The 16,221-nt window shown below is 37.3% G+C and overlaps 1 long non-coding RNA gene across 1 annotated transcript in view; it reads right to left on the reverse strand.

Moving 5' to 3' along the window:
- Positions 1 to 15,383, reverse strand: part of LOC102470869 (uncharacterized) — a 24,954-nt gene extending 9,571 nt beyond the window's left edge. The window contains exon 1 of the long non-coding RNA XR_337551.2: positions 15,311 to 15,383. This is a non-coding gene — a long non-coding RNA (uncharacterized LOC102470869). The remainder of the gene's footprint in view (positions 1 to 15,310) is intronic.
- Between the last annotated feature and the right edge of the window lie 838 nt (positions 15,384 to 16,221).

Raw genomic sequence — 16,221 nt, forward strand, 5'->3', positions numbered from 1 at the left:
AGAAAGAAAGAAAGAAAGAAAGAAAGAAAGAAAGAAAGAAAGAAAGAAAGAAAGAAAGAAAGAAAGAAAGAAAGAAAGAAAGAAAGAAGAAAGAAAGAAAGAAAGGAAGGAAGGAAGGAAGGAAGGAAGGAAGGAAGGAAGAAAGAAAGAGAGAGAGAGGGGCAAGGAAGGAAGGAAGGAAGAAAGAAAGAAAGAAGAAAGAAAGAGAAAGAAAGGAAGGAAGGAAGGAAGAAGAAAGAAAGAAAAGAAACTTAATCCCCAATGCAACTGTGTGGAGTGCCAGGACTATTTGGGAGTGGTTAGATCATGAAGACTCTGCCCTCATGAGCAAATTCATGTTACTATCACAGGAGTGAGTTTTAATCTCAAGAGTGGGTTTGATATAAGAGATCTCTCAGTCTTCTCTTGCTGTCTCTTGCATATGTATTTCTTTGTCCTTTTGCCTTCTGCCATAGAATAACACAGCAAGAAGGACCTGGTATTTGTGACTCTTTCATCTTTGACTTCCCAGTCTCAAAATCTACGAGTCAAGCAAATTTCTGTTTACTATAAATTATCCAATCTCAAGAATTCTGTTATAGAAGCAGAAAATGGTGGTCTATTACAACAGTGTAGCTTCCTTTTGATTTTGTTACTGCCATATCCTTTCTCTTTTACTCCTTTTCATAGATAGCCACTTTTCAGTAGTTAACTCTTTACATTTTTCCTCTTGAAATTACTGATGTAATTTTGTCTTCTCATTGGACCCCCTACTGACAAAAATGAATACTGAAATTGTATCATACTTAGTTACAAAGTTCCACCAAAGGACCAGCAGTTGGCATAATGGCTATGGACTCCCATGTAGTTCACCATGGTCTGAGTCCCAGACCCAGTGACTTAAACTCTCACTGGTGTGCATGCGTACCCAAGATCCCAAGAGGAGAATGGAGGAGAAGGGATTACATTGTGGCCATCCCCCTGGGGAGCAATTTCTTGCTCTCTGTCTCTCTGTCTCTTTCTGGTGAGCGCACACGCTGTATAGTAAAAACCTCTCCAAAAAATAAAATATAAAATAAAGCTGCACCAAGCTATAATATATACATGTTAATAATACAAAGAACTTATAGATCCCCAAGGATATGGAAAAGATCATTTTGAGAATCAAAAGACAGAGACATTTTGCAATAAAATTGACAGTAATTGATAACCAATTTAATTCTAGAATATAAGGAAAGAGTAAAAGGAAAAAATAGAGTGTTTTGTTTTAGATGTGGTGGCTAGTCATTGTTTCAACTGGGTGCTCCAAGCAGATGCTGAAATGAAGCCACAAGTACAAGGAATTTATTGGATGACAGGAAAGAATAGGACACAAGAAAAGAATTCAGACCATACTATAGAGTCACCCCTCTGAAGGGAGATGAGAAAGAAAAGAAGATCGAATTGGGAGAGCCTCTGACTTCAACATGGCTCTGAGGGAGCCATGACTTGACCAGCAAGGAGCTCTGGTGCAAAAATTGCCAGTAGAAAAGAGATGGTTCTACGCCTCTGCTTAAAATTCACCTGTGTCTTCTCATTTGATACAATATAAAATACACATTATATATCTTGACTTATAAGGCCCTACAGAAATTGACTCTTGGTGTCTTTTTTTAGGCCATCCCCTACTGCTCTTCCCCTGACTCACAACCCTGAGCCACACTAGCCTTCTCACCCAATCCTTGAACACCCAGGCACACTTGCCTTGGTGTTTTTGCCCTTGCTGTTCTCTAAGCCCAGATGTCTTTCTCTCAGATTTTGACTCATTTTCTTCAGTTCTCCACTCAAATATCACCTTGTCAGCAAGGGTCTCCTTGGCAACTCTATTAAAATAATGCTTCCTTTATAATTCTCCAAGAGAAGTATTATTTAATACATTTATACATTTTTCATCTTCTTACTCATCACCCAGTGGCTTACTGAGTATAGGTATTGTTTTGTTTACTGCCAAGTACCCAGCAACTAGAACAGTTCCTGAACACATAGCAAACACTCAGTAAATAGATATCAATATGAATGAATATTCAATATATGAATGATTGAATTGCTTAAACTGGAGAGATTAGGCAAGGACCAGATCAGAGAAAGTCTTACAGTCCAGTATGAAGATTATCTCAAAAGCCAATCATTTTTTTAACAACAAATTGGCATGATTAGACTGGCCTGTTAAAGAGTTCATCCTATTAGGGGGATAAAGTACAAGATATAGGGAAATCATATAAGAAATGATTGTGATACTCCTGATGAACAATGCTGCTGCCTCAGACTTGCATTGTAACAATGGAAATAAACAGATCCGAATGTATTTGACAGGTATTTAAGAGGAAATCAATTGTGAAGATTAGATAGTAAAGGATGACTAGCTGCACCTCTTCATGACCACTGGAAAAGGTACAGAGAAACACAGGAACCAATGAGTTTAACATGGAAGATCATGGGATCATTTCAGATCATATAGAATTTAAAAATGAGACGTTGAGAAGCAGATGGACATTAATATCTAGAGCTCAGAGGAGAAATCTGAGCTGACAAAATAAGTTTATAAGCCATCTGCATATTGATAGTTATTGAAGGCACAGATAAAGTTGCTTAAGGAGAGAGTTTAGAATAAGAGAAAAAACAATTCTAGTGATGATCCTGAAGAATTCCAATAATAGTTAATGGCCAGGCAAAAGATTTTGATCCTTAGAGGAAACAAAGAGGCCAGCACATACATAGGAGAAAAACTAAAATTATTGTATCATTAAAATCAAGAGAAGAGAATGTTTTCAGAATGAGAATTGAAGTCAAATTCTTCAAAAAATGTAAATAAAATCAAGCTGGACTTATAGATGGAAGTTACTAGAAACCTCATTGAGAGATTTGATGTGGTGATAAGACTCAACATGACTTGGAGTGAGTTGAAGGGTAAGTGGAGAAAAAATTGATGTCACCAATAGAGACAATCTTTTCAAAAGGTTTTGAATGTCTAGTTCCAGGAAAAATGGAGCAAGGACATTTAACCCTATCTTTTTCACTAACTTCAATTAAAAACCTTGGGCCAAACACATAAAGCAACTATCAGAGGAATCTGAAAGGGTGATATAAACAGATGGGCTAGACAAAGATTTCAAGATTTAAGGGATGACCAGACAAAAGATGTGAACAGACCCTCCCCCCAACAAAAAATACACACACATACACACACACAAACAGATAGCAAATAAGCAAATTAAAAGGTGTTTAACATTCTATTCATTAGGGAAATTCAAATAAAATTTATAGTTAAATAGTACTACCCATGTATTAGGAGGCTAAAATGGAAAATGTTGACAATATCAAATGATGACAAGGATACAGACCAACAGGAACTTTTATAAATCATTAGTGGAGATCAAAAATTGCTCACTATAAAAAACAATTGCCACTTCATTATAAAGACTTCCCCTAAAATTCTCTGTCACCTTACATTTATACATTTAGCATCTTCTCCTTAACCACATGACTCGGTGTTCACATTTCTAAGTATTTGGTTCAAAGAAATAAAAACTACCGTACATTCAGAAATCTATACATAAATGTGTTTATCAGCATTATTCAGAATTGCCACAAACTGGAAACAATCCAAATGTCTTTTAATTCTTGAATGGATAAACACAATGGAACACTATTCAACTACTTCCCCAAAGAATAACATGGCTGCTCTGATTAGCTCCTAATTAGCTGGAACTCTAAGCACCTGCCAAAATACAATTGTTCTGATACTCTTAATTATCTGTAAAAATAATGTTCCACATTGAGGAAATGCCCTGAAATTATTCTGGGATTTTTTTGTTTGTTTGTTTTTGTTTTCTGTTTGATTCATGGAAAATCATTCGACTACATAAAACTCGACTCTTTCAAAATACTTTAATTGGAGTTATTTAAGCCATTTAATTGTTAAAATACACCAAAGCAAGTTTAATCAGACTACAAAAGTAGATTTGGTATATGTAATGCTAGTGTATGTAACTAGAGAGAACAGTCTATTGCTTTCCTAGACCAGCCTATCCAGTACAGGGCATGTGATAGCCCCAGGGCTTATCTAGACATATTAGTTGGTGTCATCTTATACCCCAGCTCTTCCTTGTTCTGCTCTCCATGCCCTGCCATGTCCTGGCATTTTCATCTCATCTCTAGGACCTGTTCTATGGTTCTGCTACATAGACCTTCGATTTTTTCTGACCTCTCAGAAGACATCCACTCCCATAAACTCTGTAACTGCCTATCCTGAGCTAAACCAGCCTGGGACTCAGCACCAGTCCAGGCCTATTTAACTTTGTAAAGTGCCCATTGACCCTGAGCTCTGTGAAAAGAATCAGATCAGATCCACCTAGAGAAAATGATATTGGCATATAATTTAAAGGAAGGTCACAGCAGGCTTGTTAAACCCAGGAATGATAGTATGTACAAAGACTCCATGATGAAAGAGAGAAGAGAGCAGAATGTGTGCAGCCTAAATCCCAAAATACGGCATCAATGTTTGGTGACACGCTGTACAAAAAAAAAAAAAAAAAAAAAAAAAAAAAAAAAAAAAAAAAAAAAAAAAAAAAAAAAAAAAAAAAAAAAAAAAAAAAAAAACTGAATGTTCCAACTCTTGTGCTACAACCTCTGCTTCAGTTGGAATACCTAATAATATTTCAAAGTTCAGCCTTCCTGTGTGGAGACATCAGTTAAATAATGAACTTTCAATAACAGCACAAAGTACCGTCGGGTTAACAGACACGTCTGCCATTTTCTCCAGCACGTGCTAAATAAATCCATTTGGTATTGATCTCCACAGCTAAGTTTCAGCCTTAAAGTAATTCTTACTGCCAAAGTAGATAAACAGATAGTTCCTGGAAGAACCTAAACATGTTATTATTTTACTCATCAGATGAGTTCTATATAGATTACTGGGCACCTTGATCCATTGGGTCTTACATTACAAAAGTTGCCAGCCTGAGGCTTACTGTGTCCAGCTGGAGCTGAGCTACAGGGACTGAATAACAATGACAGTGTAAGAAAATCTAAGGGGGAAAAGCTATAATGTAGCCTAGATTCCGGAAAATGTCTGATTCTTAGTCACTGCCACTTTATAAAGATAACAAGAAAGGCAAACTTCTCACCACTGCTCTGAGGTTCACAGACCTACTGGTATTCTGATAGTGGTGCCCTTTTCTATAGAATGAGGAGTTCACAAGACCAAGGGAGGTATATACACATGCCTCTCCTTCCAGACTTCCATCTTGATACCTGGAACCCCAGAATTCCCTGGGGCTTGGCCTAGAGCTCTCTTTCAGGTTTATCTTCTTTGGATCTGTCCTGAGACTTATCACAGGCATGAGAGTTGGCTGGAAGGAAGTTGGGCATGGAGAAATTAGGTAGATGGAGCTCTCTGTCCAGACCAGTGTATAAAAGGGTCCACCTGGTGCTCCGGAAGCTGGGTTTGGAAAGCAAAAGGAGCTTGCCTGTGACAAGGAAGGAGACTAGGAATCAGAAATCCCTGTGCTGCTCCATTTTATACAGAACTCAGATATCATAATTCCAAATTTGAGCCAGACCTTTCAGATTTTTAAAAAGAATATATTCAATGTAGAAGGGGTAAAATTCCATTTATTTATCACTTTATTAGTTTCAAATATTTAGACCAATGATATTGTCAAAAGACAAACTAAGACAAGAAAATGTTTAGGGTTTATTTGAGCAAAAAGAAATTCCAGGATCAGGAAGTACCAAAGAAAAAGAGACTTCAGGCCTCACTGAAGAAGCATGAGAAATAGGCTTTAGCAGATGAAATATTTGATTGGTCATAGTTATACAGCTTCTTTATTTGCTCCATTCCACTAGAAAGTCCCTAGTTCCATAAGTTAGTTGGTGACTTCTGGTCAATTGAGCTTAATTTTCTTTTTCTCTAATACAGACAATTCCCAATCTATGATTCTTTAATTTATGACTTTTTTTATCTTTATAATGGTACTGCCAGCTGTTATATTAGTGGAGACCAGTCATATGCTCATTCTAATTTTCAAGTTCCATACTGTATTTAACAAATTACATGGCATATTCAATACTTTTTTTAATAAAATAGGTGTGTATTAGATAATTTTATCTACCTATAGGTTATTGTAAGTATTCAGAGCATGTTTAAGGTAAGCTAGGCTAAGGTACTTTTAGTAGATTGTGATACTAAGTGCATTTTTTACTTATGATATTTTCAACTTACAGTGGGTTTATCAGGGGACCAGCAGATGGTGTAGTGGTATGTCACTAGATTCCCATGTAGTCAACTGTGATTCAAGTCCTGGACCTGGTGACTTAAACTCATGCCGGATGCATGTACGTGCATACCCAAGATGCCAAGAGGAGAATGGAGGAGAGAGATTGAAGCACGGCCATATCTCCAGGAGGGGTGATTTCTTGCTCTCTGTCTCTCTCTGTCTTTGTGGCAATTACATGTACCCTATAGAAAAAACTCCTCTTGAGATTGGATTTATCAGGATGTAACCCCATAATAAGTTGAGGAAAATCTGTACAAACATTTATGGGAGAGGTCCATGTTTCACTTAGGTTTGTAATCCAAGCAAGTTTAGGGTTACTTTCAAGGCCAAACTGACTTTGTTTGCTCAGACAGTTCTTAGTCTTGCTCTCCATTTTAGTTTACTATAACAATATGTAGATCTCTATTTCAACTCTTTGTCTGAATGCTGCAGAAGTTAAGGGAAGACCTCTGTGCTCTACCTATTTGCCGATCTTTTGCTTAACATTGAAAACTCAGTTTAAATACCTTTTTTTGAAGAAAGCTTCCCTGATTTCCTAATGTGTCCTCTTAGCAGACATGTCTGGTTTCTATTCCTATGTGTCTCTGCAATTCTTTCTCTATGACTCACAAGTTGTACCATTATCTCTTTTTTAATCTTATACCTTTTTGTCCTGATGAACTGTAAAGTCCAAGAAGGCATGTGTTCTGTATCTAGCATGTAGCATAATGCCAGCATACCACATACTTAGTTAATAAATAATGAGAAGAGTAACCTGATACATATATATGTGTATACATATTATATGTTATATATTCATTTAGTACTAATGATAATTTTATAAAATAGATATTACTACTATCCTCATTTTTAGAGTTTTTTGTTTGTTTGTTTGTTTGTTTGTTTGCCTTTAGGATGCATGTGCTTGCTGGAGAGAGAGAGACAAAAACAATGATAGAGAAAGTGAGAAATCACCCCCTGCAGGGGGGATGGCCATATTGCAATCCCTTCTCCCCTCAGGAATGTGGGCACACATGCATACATGCCCAGTGTGAGTTTCAAGCTGTCCTGTCCAGGACTCAAACCACAGTCCACCATGTGGGAGTTCACTGACATAACCATTATGCCATCTGCTGACCCCATTATTATTTCTATTTTTAAAATAAAGGAAGTAAGGGCAAATCCCACATGGCTGACTGTGCAGTTCAAGTCCCAGACCCTATGACTTGGAAAATACACCAAGCATGTGTGTACATGCCCAAAATCCCAAGAGAAGAATGGAGGAGAAAAGATTATGGTATGGCCATCCCTTCTCGGGGGTGATTTCTCACTTTTTCTCTCTCAATATTAGCACATGCACCCTACAGCAAACTAAAAAATAAAAATATAAAAAATAAGGAAGTTATTCCTGAGAGATTAATGAACTCCTATTGTTTTATAAGTAGCGGGATCAAAATTCAAATCTGACTAGACAGAACTTTCCAGTCTCTAAATGAATATATGTTGAGGTAAATGGGACAGGAGCCAAGACTAGTACAGGCCATATCCTCAAGAATGCTGAGCATGAAAAATAGACAAATCAAATTTATATGCAATTATTAATATTGTATGTGAATTTCACTGAGCTATGGCGTGTCCAGATACTTGATTAAACATTGCTTTTTAATGTGTCTGTGTGGGTGTTTGAAAGGAGATCATCATTTGAATAGGTAGATTGAGTAAAACAGATTTCTCTTCCCAATGTGAGTGTGGCTTAGCCAATCCAACAAAGGTCTGAATAGAATAAAAGAATTTCTTTGTCATCGTCAAATTGGGATATCCATCTCCTTCTACAATTAGACTTGGACTGGAACTTATGCCATCTGCTTTGCTGTTTCTCAGGCCTTTGGACTCAGTTCTGTTTCTCTGGAGAATCCATATTATTACATTAGCATGAGAAAAACCACACTGTTACAATACATGAAGAAAAAAAATTCAAAATGTTCTAGAGAGGGAGACAGGCCAGGGGAAGCTAAGAGACTCGACCACTAAAGAAAACAAGGTCTTGAATCCTGAGAGTTTTCACTGACTTCCAGCACATGGTAATAGTTCATCCCAGTTTAGAAACACAGGATTAGGGCAAACTGCTTAAATATTCTAAATTGTCTAGGTTCTTTTGATATTGAGGAGAGTTGACCTTACTTTCATAGTCACACTTCAGAGAGAGGCTACTTGGTAACAGAATAATCTCCAGTTAATATAATGAAAAGTATCAAGTAAAGCATCAGTAGAAATCAGCTTGAGAAATAGAGTAGTAAACTGCATAGCATCGAAGGTCACAGAATGTAGCTTGCCCTTTGAACACAGATGTGCACCTCAGATGGGCTTTCAACTCTGACCAATTGTTCCTGGCTCTAGGACCCAAAAGTACCCAGGAGGTCGTATTTTATAGCTCTCCCTTTGCACACAGCAATATAGTCCAATCTGACTTTCAACTGTAATTATGACCACATCTGACTCTTAGATGTTCCAGACTTCCTATAGAGACTAAAGGCATGATTAGGGGTAATATTTCAAGTGTCTAAGTGGCAGGTATTAGAGTCAGACTTCATAGATTACAACCTTGACTCAATCTCTTAGCAGCTGTGAAATGATCTTGGGAACATAACAATAATTGTGAGCTTTAGATCATGCATTTTAATATAGTATGGATAGGAGGGCCAGCAGATGGCAGGATGGTTATGTCGCTGGACTCCCACATAGTTGACTGGAGTTTGAGTTCTGGACCCAGTGGCATAAAACTCACTCTGGGTGTGTGTTAGTGCATGCCCAAAATCCCAAGAGGAGACTGGAGGAGAAGGAATTGCGGCATGACCATACTCCCCAGGGAGGTGATTTCTTGCTTTCTGTCTGGTCTGTATCTCTGGCAAGTGCATGTGCCCTATAGCAAAAACCTCTTTTAAAACAAAAAAATTATATATATATTATATATATATATATATATATGGAGAGAGAGAGAGAGCATGGATAGCAATAATCTAGGATTATTTTGAAATTAAAATTGAGAAATTCATGTATTCAACAACAATTTGATGAGTGTCACCTATGTTCCAAGTACTCTCTTAAATTTTGGACAGTGGTTCATGAAGATCTGGGTAAGATCTAGTACACAGTATGCAAGCCAAAAGGGACCTCCTTTAAAGACATCCCTCTCTCCTCTGGGTATCCTATATCATATTATGGTATACCTCCAAGAAGCAAGAGGGAAGAGAGAGGTGAGGAAAAACAGGGAAAATTGTCCTGCAGAGCAGACTGAAGCAGCACAACTTAGAAGAAGAGTCAAAAATCACTATCAAAGGAGAGCCAAAGACTCAGTCAAGGGCCTACATCAAGTCAAGAGGAGAATGTGACTCAGAAATAGGAGTAGGTATGCTGGTAATTGGTAGAAGCAAACTGAAGTCTAATGATTTGGAACTACGACTACTGATACCTTTTAGATTATGCTCAACAATAATTACAGACCAAAGAAAAGTCCATAGAATAATGAATTTTAAGTGCCTGGGAATTGGGGACATTTTCTTTTACTTTTTGTAACACTACAAAGTACTAAAAACACCACTAAAGTAAAAACAGCAATAATAATAATCATAATAGTAACTGCATTTTTACTGAGCCTTTATAATATACTAAGCCCTGAGATTAATGCTTCACTAATCTTGCATAATCTTTACTACAATCTATTCTGAACATTTATTTTTACCTTTTTTTGTGGGGGGGAGGGAGATTGCCACAGGGCATGTGTGCCCACCTGAGACATAAAGAGAGAGATAGTGAGAGGGAAAAATGAGAAAGAATGGATGGCTATGCTGCAATCCCTTCTCTTCCTGGAATTTTGGGCACACACACATGTACCTGTCCTGTTTCAAGCTACTATATCCAGGACTCAAACCACAGTCAGTCATGTGGGAGTCCAGCACCTACTGGCCCCTATCTTTACTTTTTTAAATTTTCTTTGCAAAAGGTGAAACTGAGTTTTACACATTTTAAGTAACTCACACAAAGTCACTGAACTAATTAGTAGTGGAGATAAGATTTAAACTAAACAATACTGTCTCTATAATGAGTTTTATAAGTAAGACAGTTGGTGTTTGTTAACCAATTTAACCTCTCTTGGGGACCAACAGGTGGCGAGGTAGTTAAGACGTTGGACACTCCCACATAGCCAACCGTGGTTTGAGTCTCAGACCTGGAGGCTTGCTTTCTCACTTTCCCTATCTCTCTCTCTCTCTCTCATCAAATTAAAAAATATAATAAGTGAATGAATAAATGAAATAAAAAAAGAACCAACTTAACCTCTCTGGAACTTAGTTTATTCATATATAAAATAAATCAAAATTAAACCTGCCCCATGGAACCATTCTGGACATTAAATGAGCACATCTCATATTAAGCACTTGTTACAATGTTTGATGTATAATAAGTACCATAGCACCTATTTCTGTCATTAGGCATACCCTCCTGGCATCTAAATGTTTGTTATTTAAATCATCACATGCATCTTTTGTAATACTTTTGAAAGTTTTTATTTATTGGGTTGTTAGAAAAATCATGCATTTTTGGAACAGATGATGATAGTTCATTTTTTGAATTATTAGACTCATTCACATCCATGTTATTGCTATATCATTTGATACCTGACAATTTTAGCTTTGTTCTAAAAATAATAAATAAATGAATAAGTAAAAAAATAAAAAATAAGCAATTTGTTTCAGTTTACAAGTTGAATATGGAAGATACCAAACTGCATTTTAATCATATTTTACTGTTTTACTTTCAAAAAGGGAAGAACACACTTCGAGCTTGTGAAAAGTTGTGAAAACTTTACAGTGAGAATGCTCTACAAGAATGTCAGTGCCGATGATGGTTCACAAAATTCTGTGTTGGTGATTTTGACCTCAGCAATGCTCCTCAGTCAAGGAGGTCCCTGACAAAATAAAGACATGGATGGAGTCAAACCCACCCTTACATGGCACAAGAGATTGCAGAAACTTTGAACATCCATCACTGAACATTCACAACCACCTGAAGAAGCTGGGATACATAAACATGCTCAGTATTTGGCCCTTCATGAAATCAAAGAAGTTCACTTGATGGCACATATGAACATCTGTGATATGCTCATTAAACATGAGGAAACTGATCCTTTTTAGAAGCGACAGATAACTGGTGATGAAAAGTGGATTGTTTACAATACTGTGGTACATAAACAGTCGTGGTCCCTACATGATGATTTGCCTCAAACATCAAAAGTAAACATTCATCAGAGGAAAGTTATGTCTCAGTATGGTGAGATTTTAAAAGTGTCATGTTTTTCAAGCTCCTCCAAAAAACCAATCAATTTGAATGTGTACTGTTAGCAATTGGACAGTTTGAATGGATCCATAATCCAGAAACATCCAGAGCTCATTAATCACAAAGGAGTTGTGTTCTAGCACAATAATGAGAGACCACATAAAAGTTTGATCACCCATCAAAAATGATCGGAGCTTGGATGGAACGTGTTGCCACACCCACCACACTCGCCTTACCTTGTGCCATCAGACTTCCACTTGTTTTGCTATCTTCAAAACTCCTTACAAGCTATAATATTCAATTCAGATAAGGCTGCAAATCAGTACCCTGTTCAGTTTTCCACCAATAAAGACAGGTCTTTCTATCAACAAGGAATTAGGAAACTCACTGAAAGATGGCAAAAGATACTGAACAAAATGAGCGATATGTCATTGATCTTTGTTCTTTATATAATTAAATGACCTTTGCAAAACAAAAAAAATCTGTCATGACTTTTCTGAAAACCAATATTTATCTCTTCCATGAGGGAGGAAAAGAGATAGAAGCACCCCCAATAAACACCTCATATCATAATTCACCCAAAATCACAGCCATCTCAGATCAAAGGCACATGTACCAGCCTGCACATAGAGGCCTTCAAGAGACACAAAGCTCAGACCTTCCTGTGCTGGTATAGCCCCATATAGTGTTGCATTGCCACTGGGCCACTGTCTGGTCCCTTTTGTCATACATTTCTATACTAACTGGATTCCAATAATAAAAACAGAATAAAGAGCAATTACAACTTGATCATGATAGTAGAAAATTTTATACTATACTTTTACTTTGAAGACAACTAATAATTAAATTTAGTCATGAAATAAATCACTGTACAAAACTACCATCACAAGTAAATGAGTCAATTTTATACCTCAGTTTGTGAACTAGCTTTTTGATAAATATGAAAACCACTTCGAATATATCTAGTGCTTTTTCCTTAAGAAGGCCATTCATAGGCCTCATCTTATTTGAACCTGCCCATCATGGGGTAGGTCAAACCAGTATGATCCCATTTTCCACAAAGGAAACTGAGCCCTCAAAAGGAGAAGCAGCTTGCTGCAGATAGTATGTCAAAGAGATGATCCAAGGTTAACTCCAGAAAATGTAGCTCCTCATTCACTCTTCAAACCAGATTGCAGCTCTCAGCTGAAAAAGACAGTGCTGTCCTACTTGCAACCAATGAAGACAAGAAAATAAACACTCATTGTATAAGAAAGATTAAAGGTGATTAAAATTATCCAGGCCAATTCAATTTCAATGTTTAAATGTTCTAGTGAGACTTTTGCTCCCCTCCTCCCTCACACCATGACTGGCTTCTCAAGAAGGGATCTTTTCATTCCTTCTGCCCTGCAGAGCCAAGAAGAGAATGGAAAGCAGGAGACACAATGACTTGGGCCCAATACTGCACAGCACGACAAGAGAAGCTCCTCTTTAATGGGGGAAAAAATTAACTCTTGCTTTTAAAATAGCAACAGCTCCTGCCAGTTTCCATCTATTCTTACACAGCACTTATCAGCTGTACACATTCAAGCACTCTGCTTGGTTAAACTGAAATTAAGCTTTTCATTGATAAAAACTCTCAAGGCACTCAATAGGATGAATGTGAAGAAATCATAAGAAAGTAGATAATTAATAAAAACTCACAATTCCACATTTGGAGAAAACCCCCATTTCTATTCAGAATGGCAATAATTTGCTGCGGGATGTGGTAACCTCAATTATGATAATCACATTAGAACTGTGTCAGTGTGGTTATTCATGATGAGCACAGCAACCAAGAAAAAGAAAATGCCAATTAAAAACTTACTCTTTTTAAGAATTTAATTCAATCCACGTATTTTCTTCAGGCTTTTACTACAAATTATGTTCTATTAATAATAACAAAAAACAAAAGTTTCACAATCCTGAAACCAAACAAGTTCCATTTTCCCACATTCTCCTCTAGTCTTGTCCTTCAGTGTACATAACGTTACAGTTCTGTAAATTTTCAGTTTGTGCCTTTTTAACTGGATTATCAAAGTTTTCACATTATTTTGCTTTTGCATTCACTACTTTCTGTATAGAATATTCCATCGTTTGTCTGTCTGTCATGGTTCTGTTGCTAACTCAAGAACATGCAACTGTCTTTGCTAAACTGTCTCTGCTCACCCCTTAAAAAGTTACTCAATCTTGCTGTGGACTTCATAATTTTCTATATATAGTCAAGATATCTTAATTATCAGGGCTGGCAGTGGCATGGTGGTTAAGGACGCTGGACTCCCACATGGCTGACCACGGTTCAAGTCCTGGACCTGGTGGCTTGCTTTCTCACTTTCCTCTCTCTCACTGTCCCTCTCTGGTCAAATAAAGTACATAAATAAATAAAGCTGAATAAAATACATTTTTTAAAAAGATATCTTAATTATCTAGTAGTCATTGGGGTGCATTTTCCAATCCGTGTTATATCTTGGTCAATCATTCTGTTGATTCACTGCCCAATAGACTCCATTGCAAGATCCTCCCTCCTTTATTCATCTTCCGGTATTGTTAGATTGCAAGACTCAATTTCTTTCAAATGCTGCCTTTTGTTCACTGTTGTTTGTATTATGTGATTCATGTGTATGTTTGTTGTCTCAAATATCTGTAACATTTCCTATGTTATTTGCTTCAGGAAACCAAAACAAAATGGGAAATTAAAAATGGCCATAGTAGGTATGGTCAGAATTTGGAAGAGTTGGGGAGTGGTTTCTCTAACCCTCTCTCAGAAATAGAAGACAACATTGAGGGCCATGGATACTGTGTTAAGTGGGGTCTTACTGAATACATGAGTTAATGAAGAAATGAATGACTTGAAGCAATATATATGGCATTGGGCCAGTCAGTGGCGTAGTGGTTTAGGTGGCCAGATCTTACATGGTTGACTCTGTGGTTTGATTCCCAGACCCAGTGGCTTGAAAAAGATGGATGCATGTGCATGTGTGCCTAAAATTCCAACAGGAGAGTGGAGAAGAGGTTGTAGCATGCCATCTTCCTGGGGGGGGGGGTGATTTCTTATTTTCCTCTCTCTCACTCTAAAAACAAAAAAAAATCATCTCCATTTTTGAACTTTTTTTTAAAGTTTATTCATGGTAGAGGAAGGGATGATGCTATGGTTAATAGTCTGCTAAATGTGCATGGTAGTACATATTTCCTCTCAGAAAAAAAAAAAAATTAACCCAAAAGTTACTGTACTGATACAAAGAGGGTTTATTTCTTCAACTTGCCCAAGACAGTTCTGGTGTGTGCCTGTTGTTCCAACGTTCCATTCAATATAGATTTCTCCATTTCTTTATGAGGTATTATTATTATTAATGTTAAAATAAGGCAAAATGGATTTGATAGACTTCTCTTCAGTATTAGTTCCTCCTTTAGCCCCATCTGGTAGTATGTGAACAGATTTCTGACCTAGATGTATAGTAAACTCAGAAAAATGACTTTCCCTGACCCATCTGGCGGTGGTGTTTTCTGGCCCTTCCCAGACATAATTTAACTTGTATCTTCCTTTGAAGGCCATTACCCAGGCACTCAGTGATTAGGATGGAATGTGCTCAGATGCTAGCAATTGAAGATGGTTAACTCCTGAACTTAAGTGGAGATAATAAAATTATTCAGAGCTGCTATCTCTACCATCCAGTTGCCACACTCACCAGTTATGTCATGACCCAGTTCATAGCATGGAAAATGCATGAAACAGCCATTCCTCCATTCAGCTAGGTCACTGGAAAACACAGAAAATTGTAAGCTGTAAAATTACAAGTTATCATATGTAAATATATACAGGAAATGGAAGCTGCACTCTCATGTGACAGAGCATATAGAGGAGTTGGCTACAGCAGTTTTGCCACTTGTTAAATGGTGTCACTCTACCATGAGTACTTATTTTATATTTTGGAGTTTTCTTTTTATTTTGCAATAAATGCTGTTGGCAGAAATAACTGAAAATTGGCATCTATAATTTCTGAACTAAATTTCAAGATTTTGATCTGTTTCAAACTTTGTTTCACAAGTTGATGGTACACACATAACTTGCTCATAACATTTTTTGAAATTTATTTATGGTAGGGGAAAGGATGTTGCTATGGTTAAATGTTCCCTCCAAGGGACAGCCCATGACCTGGTGTTTTAGGGAGCTAGATCCCACATGACCAGCCATGCATTTCAAATCCTAAACCCAGCAGCTTTAAAAGCACACTGGGTACATATGTGTCTGTGCCCCAAATCCCAAAGGAATGGTAAAATGGAAGAGAAAGGATTTCATAGTACCTATATCCCATTGGGGGATGCTTTCTCCATTTCTCTTTCTGTCTATGTGTCTCTGGTGCCCTCTGCCATTGTAGCAATATTAAGAGGTGGGAACTTTAAGAGCCCTCATAAATAAATGAACGTTGTCACAGAAGTGAGTTAGTTACTGTAGGAGTGCTTAGAGTGGGAGTTTGACCTCCTTTTCCTCTCTGTCTCACACATACTTTTCTCATCTTTCATCATATTATGATGCAGTGAGAAGGCCCACCACAGATGCAGTTCCTTCTTCTGGGACTTCTCAGCCTCCAGAATCTCA

This window comes from Tupaia chinensis, unplaced genomic scaffold, assembly GCF_000334495.1.
Source record: "Tupaia chinensis unplaced genomic scaffold, TupChi_1.0 Scaffold147282_1, whole genome shotgun sequence".
In the NCBI taxonomy this organism is placed as follows: domain Eukaryota; kingdom Metazoa; phylum Chordata; class Mammalia; order Scandentia; family Tupaiidae; genus Tupaia; species Tupaia belangeri.